We start from the raw sequence: 9,234 nt of genomic DNA on the forward strand, positions 1-9,234 counted from the left end.
TACAGGGCAGGGTCACGTCTGCGTCAGCCTAACGTCTCCCCGCCCCTCTCGGATCCGCCTTCTAGCTTGTTCCGCCAATGCTCGCGGTCCGGAGATAGGCCCAAGGAGCTTGACCTTGCAAGATATTATGGATTACCCTCTTCCTTTTACTCGTAAGGACTAATTCAAAACTTCGGAGTTGCGGCCTTCTCATTACCAGATCGAGAACTACAACTCCCAAGAGATAGTGGGGTCGGCCCGAGACTACATCTCCCAGTATGCACCGCCGGCGGACGCCGCGGCGGTAACTCCTCACCCTCTCGGAAATAACCTGGCTCCTGAGAGCTATTCTTGATTAACTTACGTATCTAAACTTGGGCTTTTAGATGTGCACGTCGCTCTGAACCTCCGACTCATTCAAATTCCCGGAGTCAGGCGCTTTCCAGGTCCCTGGAAGTGATGGAGCTCAGGAAGCTAGAGCTGATGGATGAACTGGGAAATCGAGGAAGTAGAGGGGAGAAAGCAATGGTAGTCAAACTGTGGTACTTTACTGGAGATTTGCAGGACTCCAGAGGAAGGAGACATTGATTTTGAGAAGGTAAACCTTATCATGGCTTACTGGAAAAATTTGATAAGTGATTCCGGTTTTAAAGAGTGAATAGGATTTCTCGGCCGAAGAACAAGTGATGGAAGGCAAGCAGAGCATTAAGGGCATGGAAATTGAACAACGTGGTCAAGGAATATTATTGTGTAATGAGGAAGGAAAAGTGTAAGAGGTGATGAGACTGGAAAGTTACGTTTACTTTAGGCAATGAAGAGGCTTAAGACCACGTATGGAACTTTGGCCTTTATTCTTTCCGCAATGGGGAAATCATTGAAAGTTTTTAAGCAAAAAAACCCGTAAATATCTGGGAATAAACTTTTAGAAATGTTCAGGACCTACATGGAGAAATACCTAAAACTATGTTCCGAGAGGAGAAGGCTCAATATTATAAACTTGAAAATTCTCCAAAATCAGTGAACTCCCAGTAGAAATCCCAAAGGGATTTGTGGCAGTCACTATTTGTTGCCTACCCAGTAGTCATTGCCCTTCTTTATAGTTAAGAGATCCTTAGGGAGGATGCTCACTAAGCTTTTGAATGACTTTGCCTTTATCTGTATTCTTTGACTATTTGGTATGAATTGTTTTGACTTTATGATGACAATTTTAAAATTGTAACAAAAATACTAAATGCCTTGAAATAAACTTAAGAAAATTGCAGGAGTGGCTGGTTCATTCAGTGGTTAGAGCACAACGCTCCAAACCCCATGGTTGCCTGTTTGATTCCCACATGGACCAGTGAGAAACATTGGCTTGAGCTTGGAGCTGATCCTGGAAAAACACACTGTTCCCCAATACTCCCCAATAAAAATTTAAAAAAGAAAATTGCACATCCTAATGAAGGAAACTTTAAGATATTAAAGAAGGCTACAACACAAAAAGCATACTTTAACCCTATCTACTTGTTATGGAAGACTCAACATCTTAAAGATGTTCTCCATTAGTTGATCTTTAAATTTAATACATAATCTCACTAAAAATGCCAACAAGTTTTTTTGGGGGACTGAATAAGCTAGTTCTCACCTTTATATGGTAAAATAAAAGGCAAGAAGAGCCAGGAAAATCCTGAATAAAAAGGGCCTGAGCCAACCAGATATACAGGATATTATAAAACTACAATAATTAAAAGTATTCGTAGACAAAAAAAATTAAAAATAAATAAAAGTATTTGAACAAAAATAAATAGGTAAATGGAACAGAATAGTTATCCTGGTATCTTAGTTTCCTATTACTGCTGTAACAAATTACCACCAATTTCGTAGCTTAAAACAACAAAAATGTATTATGTTACAGTTCTGGAGGTCAGAATTCCTAAATGGGTTTCACTGGGCTGAAATCAAGGTTTTGGCAGAGTTGTATTCCTTCTGGAGGTCCTAAGACAGAATCTGTTTCCTTGCCTTTTCCATTTTCTAGAGACATCTGCATTGTTTGGCTCAAGGCCCTTTCCTCTCTTCAAAGCCAACAATCACTCTGACCTCTGCTTCCATCATCACATTTCCTTCTCCGACTCTGATATCCGGCCTCGCTCAGAAGGATCCTTGTGATCACATTGGGCTCACCCAGCTAAACCAGGATAGGCTCTCAATGTTGAGATCCTTCAAAACATCTGCAAAGTCCCTATTGGAATGTAAAGTAACATTCACAGGTTTAAGGAATTAGGATGTGGACATCTTTGGGGGGTGGGGAGAAGGCTATTAGTCTGCTTACCATGCTTAGATATATATACGAATACATAGAGAAATTTAGTATATGATAAAAAAGGTATTCCAACGTGTGGAAAGAAATAGACTGTTTGTTAAATGGTGCTGGGATAACTGCATAGTCATCTGGGAAAAATTAATTTGGACCTTACCAAACACTACTTTATGTTAGGATATATTTCCAACTGGATTAAAGATATAAATGTCAAGTATTAAGCCACAGAAGTTCTAAGAGAAACCATGGATTTTACAGTGGGGAAAATCTAAGTATGTCACAAACCCCAAAGCTATAAAAGAATATATTAATACACTTAATTATATATCTTTAAAATTCTTAATGGCAAAAACCCATCATAAATAAAGTCAAATAAAATGACAAATGGTGTCTTGGGGGGGTGGAATTTAGCAACCTGTGTCACAAAGGTTATTTCCTCTTATAGTTAAAGATGTCCTACAAGTCAATGAGAAAGATAAACAGGCAAAGGTTATTAACAGTACACAGGAGGTAAAAATTGCTCTAAAATATATGTAAAGACTGTCAACCTTATACATAATAAGAGAAATGCAAATTCAAACCATACAGAGATACCATCAAAAAGTTTGGAATATACTGTGTTAATAAGTTTGGAGAGGAACCAGGCACTCATTTGCTAGTACCTGAGTATTTTAGAGGGCAATTTGGTGATAGCTATCAAAATTACAAATGCAACTAGGCTTTGACTCAACAGCTCCATTTCTCTAGGAAACTATCCTACAGATAAACTTACACTATGTGAAATTTCAGTATTGCTTACAGTAGCAAAAGGTGATAGACAACCTACATATCTATCAATAGAAGTATGATACATCCATCCGGTGAACTACTATTTAATTAAAAGGAAAAAATATGTGTTGGAAGTTCTTTATGTACTGATTTGAACCTATCAAGATATGTAGTTAAGTGAAAAAGGCAAAATGAAATTTCATGTGTGTTGATGTGTATTATTTGTGTAAAAAAGAAGATATATATGTATATATGTATGTGTGTATATATATATATATACATATTTTAAACTTTTATTTATTTTAAGTGTGTTTTTCCAGGACCCATCAGCTCCAAGTCAAGTAGTTGTTTCAATCTAGTTGTGGAGGGCGCAGCTCCCAGTGGCCCATGTGGGGATTCAACTGGCAACCTTGTTAAGAGCACCCGCTCTAACCAACTGAGCCAATCGCCACCCCCAAGAAATACATATTTATACACTTAAGCAAACATTGCATACATGTTTGCTTTTGTACATAGGATAGCTTTGGTAGGTTAGATAAGAAACTGGTAACATTGGTTCTCTCCAAGAAAGAAGCTGGGTGTCTTCAGGCAGAGTAAAAGCAAAACTTTTTACATTCCTTTTGGTACTTTTTGAATTTTGGACCATGTGGATGTATTACCCATTCAAAAACTAAAAATAATACAGATTCGATCCAATTTAAAAAAAAAAACACAATAAAAACTTTTGTGACAATTTGTAAAGGATGGGGGGAAGATCAAGAGCAAGAATTTGGCATCAAAAAACAGTTGCAAGAAGATACACCCTTACAGAACAAAAGGGATTCATCAGACTTCCCCAAAGCCTGGATGAAATATCTCTTAGAAAAGATACTATGTCTAGTTATTTGGCCACCAAGCAAACCAGTTTTCACTTCCAATTTTTTATTTTGAAAAAAATTCAAACCTACGGAAATGTTGAAAGAACAGTGCAATTAAACACCCATGTACCCATTACCTAGATTCATCGATTATTAACATTTTGCTATATTTGCTTTTTCTCTCCTTTTCTCTCACATACACACAAACACACATATACACAAACATTACACATATATTAATAGTTTTTAAAAGCCATTTGAAATTAAGTTGCTGACGTATTTCCTAATAAGGACATTCTCCTATATAAACCATATCATTATCACACCTAAGGAATTTAACATGGAATATTATCTAATACACAGTTTATATTCAAATTTCCAAGTATCCCCAAAATACCCTTTATTGGTTTTGTTTTTTAATAACGGATTCAATTAAGGATTAAGCATTGCCTTTCTAAAGTGTCTTTAGTCTCCTGTTGTCTAGAGTTCCCCTGCCTGTTTTTGTTTTGATTTTATGACTGATATTTTTGAAGAATCCAAGCCACTTTTCTAGAAAATGTCCCACAATCTGGATTTGGTTACTTACTTTTTTTTCCTCTCCCCTTCTTCCGCCTTCCCCCTCCCACTCCGGATCAAGCTGTTGTTTCTCAGTTTAGTTGTGTAGGACACAGCTCTCTGGCCCATGCTGGTATTATGAGCCTTGCACTCCCCCTGGCTGAGGCATTTGGTTGCCAGTCGTCGGTTGGCAGCTCACAGCAGCTCTCGCTGGCTGCCAGCCACTCATGCTGGCCACCGACAAGGTAGCCTGCAGCAGCTCACAGTAGCTTACGCTAACGTCCAGCTGCTCACAGCAGCCCAGCTCCAGGGAGAGCTGTTGTTCACAGTGTAGCTGTAGTAGAGGGCGCAGCTCACTGGCTCATGTGGGAATCGAACCAGCAACGTAGGTGTTAGGAGCATGGCACTCCAACCACCTGACCCACCGGGCTGGCCCCGGTTACTTACTTTCTCATGATTAGATTCAGGGTAAACATTCTTAAAAATAAGAATACTGTATAGATGATATTTGTCAAGCAATCTAATCTAACTAATAATTACTATTTCTAATCTAATCCTTATTAATTTAACGTCCCTAGTACTCTGACAAAATAAGAGTCCTTGGGTAGCAGACATGCATTGTAAATAAATGAACACCTTTCCACAAGTATATGTCCCCAAGTTCAGCTGAATACAATTTTGCTATGGATCCTTAAGACTCAGTCAGACGTGAATTTCAATCAGTATCACATAAACTCAATAAGCATCTAGTTTTCCCATGAAAAATTTATGTGTATGTTTTGTGAGGTACTAGCTACCATTTATTGAATACTTACTTTGTGTTGCACTTTATATATATGAACTCATTTAACCCTCACTATTACTATGACGAAGTACTACTATTGTTTTACAAATGAGGAAAGTAAAGCTCAGAGGTTGATTGCAGCCAGCAATTGTCACAGAAAAAACTAATCCAGAATGTTTATAAACAGAAAATTGTAACAACATAAAAACCTTCAGTAAACATCACACTTACTAGTGAAACTTTAAAGCTTTCCTTTGAGATGAGAACAACACAAAGATGCCTGCCTATCGTCACCTCTAATCAACTCTGTCCTGGTTTAATCTGCATTAGGGCAAGAAAAAGAAACAAAAGGAACAACTATTATACAGGCAGAAATAAAACTCAATTTGATGATATGAGTATGTATATGGAAAAATTGAAATTTCAGAAACTATTAGCATTAATAAGAGTTTAGTAAGGTGGCTGTACACAAAATCAACACACAAAAATACATTATATTTCATATACTAGCAAAAATAATGATATTTATAAAATGGTATCTTTTACAATAACATCAAAAAGTAACAATTAGCAAGGAATAAATCTAACAAAATATATAAGCAATCTATTGGAAAACTTAAAAACTTCATTGGAAAGCTTTAAAGAAGACTACATACATGAAGAGACATATCGTAGTTATGGATTGGAGACTCCAAGTTGTATATATTCCAATTTCCTTCCAATTGATTTATAGATTCATTGCTATCACAGTAAAAATCCCCAAAAGTTTTCCTTTCCCGTTTGCATCTTTACAATCAAAATTTTATGTGGAAATGCAAAAGGCTAAGACTAGACAAGGCACTCTTAAAAAATAAAATGACAGGTCTTTCTTCTCCAGATCCAAAACTTATTTAAAGCTATAGTAATTAAGACTGTTTTATCGGCTCAGCTATAAACAGATTGATGGAAAAAAATAGAGAATCTAGAAATAGACCCATGCATATAAGGACTCTTAATTCATGACAGAGGTATCACAAATCAGTAGGGAAAGGATGATATTTTCAATAAATGATGTTTGGATAATTGGATATCCATATCGGGGGAACAAATGAAATAAACTGCTACCTCACATCATACATTGAAAACCAACTTCTGGTGTATTAAATATCTGAGTCAATAGGAAAATTATAGTTTTAGAAGATAGAATAAAGGATATCTTCATGACATTGGTTGTGGGAAAGATTGATACACTTTTGAAAACAATTTGGCATTATCTACTAAAGTTTAAGATTTACATATTCTTTGATTTAGCAGTTTCTCTTCAGTATATACCCTACACGCTAGGGCCTAGAGAAACATTTGCATCAGAAACAACTAGAATGTCTATCACTGAATGGTTAAAATGATCGATATTATGTATATTTTACCACAGTAAAAATATTAAATACCAAACATGTTAATTAATTTTTTAAGAAGCAATGCAATGGAAGGATAGGTTTTTCAAAAATGATGCTGAAGGCACCAGACAGGCATAGGCAAAAAATGAACCTCAACCTAAACCTCCTACCTTTTACAAGAATTAATTCAAAGTAGATCACAGACTTAAATATAAAGAATAAAACTATAAAACTTTTCAAAAAAAAATAGGAGAAAGTCTTCAAGGACTAGAACTAAGTGAAGAGTTCTTAGACATGCCACCAAAAACACAACCCATAAAAGTAAAATTGTTACGTTAGACTTCATCAAAATTTTAAGTTTGTTCTGCAAAAGATTCTGTTAAGGAAACAACACACTATAGGAGGATGAAACCATGCAGTATAGACTGGGGAAAAAACATTTGCAAACTACGTATCTAACAAAGGACTTGCATCTATAATATATAAAGAACTTTCAAAACTCAACAGTAAAAAAAAACCACACATACAAAAAATATCCAATTAGAAAATGGGCAGAAGACATGAACGGACATTTCACCAAAGAAGATACACAGATGTCAAATAAGCACACAAAAGATGTTAGCCAATAGGGAAATGTAAATTTAAACCACAATATATTGTTATACATCTATTAGAATGGTGAAAATAAAAAATGGTACTAATACTAAATGCTGAGGATGTAGAGAAACTGGATCTCTCATGCCTTGCTGGTAGGAATGTTAAAATAGTGCACACACTCTGGAAAATAGTATGGCAGTTTCTTACAAAACTAAATATATACTTGTCCTATGATCCAGCAAGCACTCTTGGGTATGTATCTCAGAGAAATAAGAATGTATGTTCATAAAGACTTATTATACATGAATATTCATTGCTATTTTATTCATAATAGCCAAAACTGGAAACAGCCCAATGTACTTCAGTGGGTCAATGGTTAAACAAATTATGGCACATCCATATGGTGGGAATAATCCTCTGCAATAAAAAGGAACAAATTAGGGGCGGCCGGTTAGCTCAGTTGGTTAGAGCACGTGCTCTCAACAAGTTTGCCAGTTCGATTCCTGCAAGGGATGGTGGGCTGCGCCCCTTGCAACTAGATTGAAAAAGGCAACTGGACTTGGAGCGGAGCTGCGCCCACCTCTAGATTGAAGGACAACGACTTGACTTGGAGCTGATAGGTCCTAGAAAAAACACAGTTACTCAATAAAATTTTTTAAAAAAGAAACGAATTATTTATACATATGACAAATTGGGTGAATATCAAGGGCATTATGCTGAATGAAAAACAAAGCCAGTATCAAAAGCCAGTATTCGTTAAATTCCATTTATGTAACATTCTAAAATTGATCACATTAGAGATGAAAAACAGGTTAATTGTTGCCAGCAGATAAGGATGGAGGTGTGGGTATGACTATAAAGTGGTAGCAAAAGGGAATTTTAACTCCCCCATGATGGTATCTTCATTGTGGTAGTGGTTACACAAATCTATACATGGGATAAAATTGCACAGAACTATATACACACACATAAATGAATTGTATGTAAAAACTTGTGGAACTGAGTAAGGTCTGTAGACACCTCAATATAACTGGAATGATGCATTTGTCCTTTTGTGTCTAGCTTATTCCACTTAGCATATTTTCAAGGTCCATTTATATGGTAGCATATATCAAAATTTTAGTCCTTTTTATGGCTGAATAGTATTCCATTGTATGTATATACTATTTTGTTCATCAATTCATATGTTGCTAGATTCATATGTTGCTAGACACGTGGGTTGTTTTTACTTTTTGGCTATTGTGAGTAATGCTGCTATGAACATTGATGTATATTTATCTTTCTGAGTCCCTGCTTTCAATTCTTTTGTATATCTACTTAGGAGGGGAATTGCTGGGTCATATGGTAGTTCTACTTTTACACTTTTGAGAAACTGATAAACTATTAGGCTGGTGCAAAAGCAATCGCGTTTTAAAAGGTTAAAAATAATTGCAAAAACCGCAATTACATTTGCACCAACCTACTAGTTTCCACAGTGGCTGCATCATTTTACATTCCCACCGGCACTGCAGAAGGTTCCAAGTTCTCCGCATCCTCTCCAACACTTACTTTCCTTTTTTTTTTTTTTTTTTAATATCCACCCTAGTAGATTTAAGGTGGTATCTCTTTGTGGTTTGAACTTCCATTTCCCTAATGACTAATGATGCCAAGCACTTTTTTTCATGTACTTGTTAGCCATTTGTGTATCTTCTTTGGAGAAATGTCCTTTGTCCATTGAAAAAAATTGAGTTGTCTATTTGTTGTTAAGTTGTAAGAATTTTTTTATATATCCTGGATACTAGACTCTTATCAGATACATGATTTACAAATATTTTCTCCCATTCTTTAGGTGTTTTTCACTTTCTTGATAATATGCCTTGATGCACATAAATTTTTAGTTTTGATGAAGTCTATTTTTTGTTGTTGCTTTTGACGTTCTAAAATTCCACTGCTATATATGTCATGACATCATGAAGATTTACCTGTTTCCTGCTAAAAGTTTTATAGTTTTAGCTCTAACATTTAGGTCTTTGATCCATTTTG

Source organism: Rhinolophus ferrumequinum, chromosome 6 (assembly GCF_004115265.2).
Source record: "Rhinolophus ferrumequinum isolate MPI-CBG mRhiFer1 chromosome 6, mRhiFer1_v1.p, whole genome shotgun sequence".
Taxonomy (NCBI): Eukaryota; Metazoa; Chordata; class Mammalia; order Chiroptera; family Rhinolophidae; genus Rhinolophus; species Rhinolophus ferrumequinum.